The 8627-nt window shown below is 42.2% G+C and overlaps 1 long non-coding RNA gene across 1 annotated transcript; it reads right to left on the bottom strand.

The window, feature by feature from the left end:
• Positions 1–499: 499 nt before the first annotated feature.
• LOC149116012 (uncharacterized) lies at positions 500–2748 on the bottom strand. Its single transcript, XR_016206183.1, has 2 exons — positions 2279–2748; positions 500–1488 (listed from the first exon to the last, which is right to left on the bottom strand). It is a non-coding gene; the product is annotated as an uncharacterized LOC149116012 (long non-coding RNA).
• Between the last annotated feature and the right edge of the window lie 5879 nt (positions 2749–8627).

The raw sequence follows: 8627 nt of genomic DNA on the forward strand, positions 1-8627 counted from the left end.
ATCGATAGCTGTGTTCTTGTTGTTTCTTCTCTTCATATTCGATAAAAAGGAGAAGTTTAAAGAGCGAGGTGCAGTTGTGAAAGCTTTCAAGCAAAGTAATCAGGATACGGCATGTATGACGTCTATCGATGACACGGTAAAATTTGTTTATGGACACACGGAAGCGTTTGTGGAAATCAGCCGTGGAAATTGCATCACTGACCAGAGGATTTAAATATAAGCCGTGCTGATAGATGAAGGGAAAATTTTTTAATGGTAAGAGCTATTTACTTCCTGGTTATTTACATAGGTTTGTAAGCTGCAGTAGAATAAAAATCTGTTGAGCTCAGGAAAGTTTTGTTGTATTGGAGTTTTGCTCATGTTTCCTTGCAAGGAATGTAATAAAGGTGCTCACTTTCATAGGATCTTTCACGTCCTCATTTTTTCAAGTAACCCCATTCTGTTCTATTTTTTTACAAAAAAGGGTCTTACACAATCAACAGATCATTAAACTGTCAAATTAAATCAATCGATCAACTTTTATTGTGCATTATTTACAGAATTAATTTACATCAGTATTATAATTAAATAAATATGAGAAGAGAAATCTATTTTGCATATGGCTATGGAAAGAATAAAAAAAATATGTGTGTGGTAACCAGGGTATAGGGTAGCAATTGGCCTTTTGAAGTGGTTACAACCATGTTAAGAAAAACGCCAAGAAAAAAATAAAAGTCCTATGCCAGTTGTTATCGAGTGGTTATATATGTGTGCTGGGGGCTTCCATAATGGCTCTGCAGCAATTTTAATTAGCTTATCTGGAACACCTAATGATGGTTTTTGTATATTCAGGCTTGAGAAAAGCCTGTAGACATTACAAAACTAGATATAGGGCTATTCCACCATTTTGTCCCCCATCCTCCACTGCTTTTGTCGATGTAATTGTTTTTGTTCATTTTATACCTTTCAACCAGCTTATATAAATCTTAATCTTTTGGGTGCTTTCAACAACAACAACAACAACACCAATTTATTTCAGTATTCCCATATGAGTACATGGTGTTACCAAAAATATAATACAGCTAAAATGATGTAACTATAACATTAGTATCTGGCATTGGTATACGTGTAGAGGTTCCTGATGTGAAGAGAGTGATTCATATTGGTGTGCCTCAATGTACATTAAGGAAGTTTTTTTTTAGGAAACTGCATGAACAAAATGAACGGGAAACAAAGCAATGACATTGCTCTTTTACAATTCATGTTACTTCATGGTAATAAGGCTCTTCAGCCTGTTATACAACCATGTGCAACAACAAATCTCAATGTATACTTTCTACGTCTTGTGGTTGATCAGAACATCAGCCACATAGCTTTACTATCAACAATGGTTCTTTCTCCATCTCCTTTTTTTTTCAGTAGTATTTATTGAACTGCAAGAGCAACATTCCCATTTGAATTATCCATAAATGGTCATCCTTCAAGGAATTTATGTAGCACTATTATGGTCTGAAAATTAACAAAGAATAGTAAATAATGGCAGGAAATAAATTATCTTTCAAAGGCTAAAAAAAATATTATGATATTTTTCTTATGGGGATATTAATGTAACTCTGTTCACCTTTAATGTTTGATTTGTTTTTAGTAGAGATAATTCCCACATTACATTTGGAAACCCACTAGTCCTGATGATTCGTTATCAGTTATACATGTATAAATAATTGTCTCTTATATTTGTTCACAGTTATCTGCATGGATGATAAATTATTGTTATTTACTGATTAATGTTATTGTGATGGAATAAAGTTTTGCTAGTTGCAGTTGCTTCCTAACTAAAATGGGGAGAGAGGAAAGGGCCTCAAATTTCAGCTATGGTTATCTATGGTTATTTACCTTTACACATCATTTCCACAAGTAAATTATAAAAAAATAATAATAAATTTGGGTGAAGGCTCTAAAGCAAACTAAACTCTTGCCAGACCACAAAAGGTTTGTTTGTGTTTTTTGGGGGAGACTATAGGAGAGGTCTCAATAATAAAGAGAGTGGAGCTAAAAAAAAGATATTATATATATCTATAACAGCAGAAGCTTCCTAACAGATAGTAAAAGATACATACATAACAATATGTGGAAGAAACAAACCAAACTTCATGTTCAGACCATTTGCTACAGCATCCAGGTACGTAGCAGAGTATTATAACACGGACCTTTGACTCATTTTGGCAATTTAATATCAATACATTTTGGACTGCTAGAATCTGATCTCCTTGATCTTTCAGAGAGCGAAAAACACACTCACCTTCGCATTTCCAGTGCCACATTTGCTTAGCAAGAGTGATATTTCTTCGTCTTTTCACCTGGCTCTAAGTTTCCTTTTGAGCTTTTCATAAAGGAAGACAAACGTTTCTTAAAACCCACTGCCGATTCGAACTTAATTTTATGATTTCTTGGGGTATGGTCAGCAACGAAGTAATTGTTGTATTAGCTGGTTGATTCTCCGAGTTCTAAACGTTTCTTCCAACTTCTCCGCTGCTACAACAAAGGACGATGATTACGATCGTGAATGACATCGTTGCAGGCGACGTACTCCTTTGGTTACGTGGACACCTTAACGATTCCTTCGGATCGATCGGGAAAGGTCACCATTTGTTTTTTCGTAAAGCGCGCCTGTGTCAACTGAGCGAAGGTGCCGCCTCCGGGCCGGAAGTAAAATGGAATGCGTAGAGCTTTGTAATTTTCATTTCTGCTGCGCATTTATTTTTTGTCAGCCAATAAAAAAATTCGAATTTTTGGGTGCTTCCAGAGCTACTCGTCAACGGCATTTTCAGACGAGTAGCACTGGGGACGAGAATGGACAAACTTCGGGTTGATTTCCCGGAACTTGGGGGATATTTTCCAGTCCCGGGGACTCTAAACTAACTCCTGCTTGTCTTGGTTTGGAGTGAAATGGAAACAGCAAAACTTTTTGAACGCTGACTTTCCAGCTTATGGGCCCAAAAGTTTAGCCCCACTTCATTTTAAGATTGAAAGAGTAGCCGAGGCCGCATTACGCGCATCGTAATTTTGACTAACTTAAGCTCGATTTTCGGAAACTTGGGGGATATTTTCCAGTCCCGGGGACTCTAAACTAACTCCTGATGGCCTTGCTTTGCAGTGAAATGGACACACCAAAACTTTTTTAACGCTCTTGTGCGAGCTTCTGGGCCAAAATATAGCCACACTTCACTTTAAGACTGAAAGAGTAGCCGAGACCGCCTTATGCGAATCGTGATTTTGACAAACTACGCCTCGATTTCCCGGAACTTGGGGGATATTTTCCAGAGCCGGGAACTTTAAACTAACTCCTGATTGCCTTGGTTTGCAGTAAAATGGAAACGGCAAAACTTTTTCAACGCTCACTTTAAAGCTTCTGGGCCAACACATAGCCCCACTTCACTTTAAGACTTAAAGAGTAGCCGAGACCGTCTTAAGCGCATCGTGATTTTGAGCAAGTTCGGCTCCATTTCCCGGAACTGGGGGGATATTTTCCAGTCCCGGGGACTCAAAACTAACTCCTGATTGCCTTGGTTGGCCGAGCAATGGACACAGGAAAACTTTTTGAACGCTCACTTTTTAGCTGCTGGGTCGAAATATAGCCCCACTTCACTTTAAAACTGAAAGAGTAGCCGAGACCGCCTTGCGCGCAACGTGATTTTGACCAAGTTGCGCTTGATTTCCCGAAACTTGGGGGATATTTTACAGTCCCGGGGACTCTAACGTATTTCCTCTTGGCCTTGGTTTGCAATGAAATGGACACAGGAAAACTTTTTGAACGCTCACTTTCGAGCCTTTGGGCCGAAATATAGCCCATTTCATTTTAAGGCTGAAAGAGTAGACGAGACCGCCTTACGCGCATCGTGATTTTGAGCCTCTATGGCTCGATTTGCCGGAACTTGGGGGATACTTTCCAGCTTTGGGAGCTCTAAACTAACTACTGATTGCCTTAGTTTTCAGTGAAATCGACACAGATTAAATTAGCGCACGCTCGGTGCCGAGCTTCTAGGTCGAAGTATAGCCCCACTTCATTTTAAGACTGAAAAAAATAGACGAAATGTCCTTACGCGCATCGTGATTTTGAGCAACTTTGGCTCAATTTGCCGGAGCTTGTGGGATATTTTTTAGTCCCGGGGACTGTAAACTAACTCCCGATCGCCTTGGTTTGCATTGAAATGGACAGAGCAAAACATTTTAAACGCTCACCTTCAAGCTTCTGAGCCGAATATAGCCCCACTTCACTTTAAGCCTGAAAGAGTAGGCGAGACCGCCTTACGCGCATCGTGCTTTTCACAACCTTTGGCTTGATTTTCCGGAACTTGGGGGATATTTTCCAGTCCCGGGGACTCTAAACTAACTCCTGATGGCCTTGCTTTGCAGTGAAATGGACACAGCAAAACTTTTTGAACCCTCACTTTGGACCTTCTGGGCCGAAATATAACCCCACTTCACTTTAAGACTTAAAGAGTTGTCGAGACCGCTTTACTCGCATCGTGATTTTGACCATCTTCGGCTTGATTTCCCGGGACTTGGGCGATATTTTCTAGTCCCGGGGACTATAAACTAAGTCCTGATGACCTTGTTTTGCAGTGAAATTAAAATAGCAAAAGTTTTTGAAAGCAGAGTTTCGAGCTTCTGGGCCGAAATATAGCCCCACTTCACTTGAGGAGTGAAAGATGAGCCGAGTCCGCCTTACGCGCATCGTGATTTTGACCAACTTCGGCTCGATTGGCTGGAACTTAGGGAATATTTTCCAGTTCTGTGGACTCTAAACTAATTCCTGATGGCCTTAGTTTGCAATGAAATGGACACAGCAAAACTTTTGGAACGCCCATCTTCGAGTTTCTGCGCAAAAGTATAGCCCCACTTTACTTGAAGACTGAAAGAATAGCCGAGACCGCCTTACAGACATCGTGATTTTGACCAAGTTCAGCTCGATTTCCCGGAACTTGGGGGATATTTTCCAGTCCCGGGGACTTTAAAATAACTCCTGATGGCCTTTTTTGCAGTTAAATGCACGAAGCGTAACTGTTTAAACGGTCACTTTCGAGCTTCTGGGCTGAAATATACCCCCACTTCACTTTAAGACTGCAACAATAGCCGACGCGAGTTTCGCGAATCGTGATTTTGACCGACTTCGGATCGATATCCCGGAACTTGGGTGATATTTTCCAGTCCTGGGGACCCTAAACTAACTCCTGATCACCTTGGTTTGAAGTTAACTTGACAAGGGAAAACTTTTTGAACGCTCACTTTCGAGCTTCTTGGCCCAAATATAGCCCCACTTCCCTTAGAGACTGAAAGAGTAAGCGAGAGCGCCTTACGCGCATCGTGATTTTGACCAACTTCGGCTCGATTTCCCGCAACTTGGGGGATATTTTTTTAGTCCCGGGGACTCTAAACTATCTCCTTATGGCCTTGGTTTGCATTGAAATGGACATAGGAAATCATTTTGAACGCTCACCTTCGAGCTTCTGGGCCCAAATATACCCCCCCTTCACTTCAAGACTTTAAGAGTAGCCGAGACCGCCTTACGCGTATCGTGATTTTGACCAGCTTAGGCTCGATTTCACGGAACTTGGGGGATATTTTAAAATCCGGCGGACTCTAAACTAACACCTGATTGCCTTGCTTTGCAGTGAATTGGAAACAGCATAACTTTTTCAACGCTCACTTTCGACCTTGTTTGCCGAAATATAGCCACACTTCACTTTAAGACTGAAAGAGTAGCCGAGACCGCCTTACGCGCATCGTGATTTTGACCAACTTCGGATCGATTTCTAGCAACTTGGGGGGTATTTTCCAGTCCCGAGGACTCTAAACTAACCCCTGATCGCCTTGGTTTGTATTGAAATGGACAAAGGAAAACATTTTGAACGCTCACCTTCGAGCTTCTGGGCCGAAATATAGCCCCACTCTACTTTAAGATTGAAAGAGTAGCCGAGTCCGTCTTACGCGCATCGTGAGTTTGACAAACTTTGGCTCGATTTCCCGCAACTTAGGGGATATATTCAAGTCTCGGGGACTCTAAACTATCTCATGATTGCCTTGGTTTGCAGTGAAATGGACACAGCAATTTTTTTTGAACGCTCACTTTGGACCTTCTGGGCCGAAGTAGAGCCTCACTTCACTTTAAGACTGAACGAATAGCCGAGATGGCCTTACGCGTATCTTCATTTTGACAATCTTTGTCCCCATTTTCCCGCACTTACAGGATATTTTCCAGTCCCTGGGACTCTAACCTAACTTCTGCTTGCCTTTGTTTGCAGTGAAATTGACACAGGAAGACCTTTTGAACGGTCACTTTCGAGCTTCTGGGCCCAAATATAGCCCCACTTAATTTAAAGAATGAAACATTAGCCGAGACCGCTTTACGCACATGGTGATTTTGACCAACTTCGGCTAAATTTCCCGGAATTTGGGGGATATTTTCCACTCCCTGGGTCTCTAAACTAATTCCTGATGGCTTTGGTTTGCAGTGAAATTGACACAGCAAAACCTTTTTAAACACTCACTTTAGAGCTTCTGGGCCGAAATATTGCCCCACTTCACTTTAAGACTGAAAGAGTAGCCGAGACCGCCTTACGGGCATGGTGATTTTAACCAACCTCGGCTCGATTGCCAGGAAGTTGGGGGATATTTTCTACTCCTGGAAACTCTAAATTAACTCCTGATGGCCTTCGTTTGCAGTGAAATAGACAGAGCTTAACTTTTTAAACGCTCACTTTCAAGCTCTTGGGCAGCAATGTAGCCCCACTTCACTTCAAGACTGAAAGAGTAGCCGAGACCGCCTTACGTGCATCGTGATTTTGATCAACGTCGGCTCGATTTTCCGGAAATTGGGGGATATTTTCCAGTGCCGGAATCTCTAAACTAAACGCTGATGTCTTTATTTTTTTGTTGAAAGGGAACCAGGTTAAAGAAGCGCAAGCTAGGTGTCGAGCTTCTAGGCCGAAATATAGCCCCACTTCATTTTAAGACTAAAAGAGTAGCCGAGACCGCCTTAAGGCGAATGGTGATTTTCGAGCATCTTTGGCTGGATTTGCGGGGACTAGGGGGATATTTTTCAGTCCCGGGGACTCTAAACTAACTCCTGATTGCCGTATTATTAAGTGAAAAGCACAGAGGTAAACGAAGCGGACGCTAGGTGTGGAGCTTCTAGGCCGAAATATAGCCCCACTTTAATTTAAAACGGTAAGAGTACCATAAACTCTTACGCACATCGTGATTTTCAGCAACTTTGCTTGATTTGCCGGATTTTGGTTGATATTTTACAGTCCCGGGGACTCTAAACTAACTTCTGATGGCCTTAATTTTGACTAAAATGGACACAGATAAAACGAGCGCTCGCTCGGTGTCGAGCTTCTAGGCCGAAATATAGCCCCACTTCACTTTAAGACGGAAAGAGTAGCAAAGAACGCCTTCCGCGCATCGTGATTTTCACCAACTTCGGCTCGATTTCCCGCAACTTCGAGGATATTTTCCAGTCCCGGGATTTCTAAACTAACTCCTCATTGTCGTGGTTTGCAGTGAAGTGGACATAGCAGAACCTTTTAAACGCTCACTTGTGAGTTTCTGGAACAAAATATAGCCCAACTTTACTTTAAGACTGATAGAGTAGCCGAGAGCGGCTTACGCGCATGGTGATTTTGACCAAATTTGGCTCGATTTCCCGGAACTTGGGGGATATTTTTTTAGTCCCGGGGACTCTAAACTAACTCCTGATGGCCTGGGTTTGCAGTGAAATGGACACAGCAAAACTTTTTGAACGCTTCCTTTCGAGCTTCTGGGCCGAAACATAGCCCCACTTCACTTTAAGACTTAAAGAGTAGCCGACACCGCCTTACGCACATCGTGATTTTGACCATTATCGGCTTGATTTCGCGGGACTTGGGGGATATTTTTTAGTCCCGGGGATTCTAAACTAAGTCCGGATGGCCTTGTTTTCAAGTGAAATTGAAACAGCCAAACTTTTTGAAAACAAAGTTTCGAGCTTCTAGGCCCAAATATAGCCCCACTTCACTTGAAGAGTGAAAGATGAACCGAGTCCGCCTTACGCGCATCGTGATTTTGACCAACTTCGGCTCGATTTGCCGGATATTAGGGAATATTTTCCAGTTCTGTGGACTCTAAACTTATTCCTGATGGCCTTGGTTTGCAGTGAAATGGACACAACACAACTTTTTGAACGCTTATCTTCGAGCTTCTGGCCTAAAATATAGCCCAACTTCACTTTAAGACTGAAAGAATAGCTGAGACCGCCTTGCGCGCGTCGTGATTTTGACCAACTTGGGCTCGATTTCCCGGAAGTTAGGGGATATTTTCCAGTCCCGGAGACTCTAAACTAACTCCTGATCGTCATGGTTTGCATTGAAATGGACACAGCGAAACTTTTTGAACGCTCACTTTCGAGCTTCTGGCCCGAAATATAGCTCCACTTCACTTTAAGACTGAAAGAGTAGCGGAGACCGCCTCACAGGCATCGTGATTTTGACCAACTTCAGCTCGATTTCCCGCAACTTGGCGGATATTTTCCAGTCCGGGGGACTTTAAACTAACTCCTGATGGCCTTTGTTTGCAGTTAAATGCACAAAGCGTAACTTTTTAAACGGTCA

The sequence above is a fragment of the Orbicella faveolata genome, unplaced genomic scaffold (genome assembly GCF_042242905.1).
Source record: "Orbicella faveolata isolate gen_17 unplaced genomic scaffold, um_ofav_v1 contig_13, whole genome shotgun sequence".
NCBI lineage: Eukaryota > Metazoa > Cnidaria > Anthozoa > Scleractinia > Merulinidae > Orbicella > Orbicella faveolata.